This window comes from Charadrius vociferus, unplaced genomic scaffold, assembly GCF_000708025.1.
Source record: "Charadrius vociferus isolate BGI_N301 unplaced genomic scaffold, ASM70802v2 scaffold564, whole genome shotgun sequence".
NCBI classification, from domain to species: Eukaryota; Metazoa; Chordata; class Aves; order Charadriiformes; family Charadriidae; genus Charadrius; species Charadrius vociferus.
The window spans coordinates 143,009-143,945 of record NW_009647940.1 but is presented as its reverse complement, the minus strand read 5'-3'; the positions used below and the strand labels follow the sequence as shown (position 1 = coordinate 143,945).

At 68.1% G+C, this 937-nt stretch overlaps 1 protein-coding gene across 1 annotated transcript in view; it reads right to left on the bottom strand.

Moving 5' to 3' along the window:
• KANSL2 (KAT8 regulatory NSL complex subunit 2) overlaps nt 1-937 on the bottom strand; it is a 19,519-nt gene that overhangs the window by 4,618 nt on the left and 13,964 nt on the right. The gene's annotated exons all lie outside the window — the stretch shown is intronic.

Genomic DNA, 937 nt, shown 5'->3' with positions numbered 1-937 from the left:
GGGTTGGGGGTGCCTGGGTGCCACGCGGCCCCAACTCAACGGGGCCCCACGGCAGCAATGCCTGGCGTCCCGGCGAGGGGGTTCAGTGGCACGGGGGGAACTACACGGGACAATGGGAAGGTCTGGGGGCAATGGAGGCAGCAAGGCTGGGAGGGAGGGCACTGGAAGCAGGTGAGGTCGGGGCACACGCAGCGCTGGTGACAGCCCTGTCCCCCACCGGGGACCCTGCATGGCTGCACCATGGGTGGGAGCAATGCGAGCCACAGGATGGCCCTGGAGCAAACTCTGTCACCTTCTCCCAACCAATGCAACAAGAGTGACAAAACCAACCAGATCACCAGTATCCACAGCCCTGCTCGGCGCAGCGGGGCCAGCCACGGCGAGGGGCTGTGGGATGCTCCCCATGTCCCCACCAAGCCCCCAGCTGGCTGTCCCCAACCTGTCGGGCTGCATGACCTTGGCCACACACCCTGGGACCCCACTGGCACCATGCACAGCAGCACCGCGCACCCTCACCAGCACAAGCAGACGGACCTCGCACATGCTGTCCCCATCCTCCTCACAGGGCTGGCAGCAGACCCAGGAGGGTCTCCATGGTGCCCCTGGGTGCAGGACCCCCCCTTCAGCAGCCCCCAGTGCAGGAAGCCGCCCCGGGGCCAGCAGCTCCGGCTGCATCACAGGGGGAAGTGAGGCTACGTCTGGAGGGGAAGAGCAGCCCACGGCCCCCCCAGGCCCCAACAGATGGACGGCATGACCATCCCCTCCCCCAGCATGGGGCCCCGTGGGGGCAGCACAAGGGTCCCTGTGGGGAGGGGGACGCAGATCCAGGAGAGCTGGGGACACTCAGAGCCCATGTCCCCCTGCCCGGTCCCCCCAATTACCCGCACCCGCCACCCCAGGCACCGCAGGGCCACAGCACGTGCCCAAACCACACAGC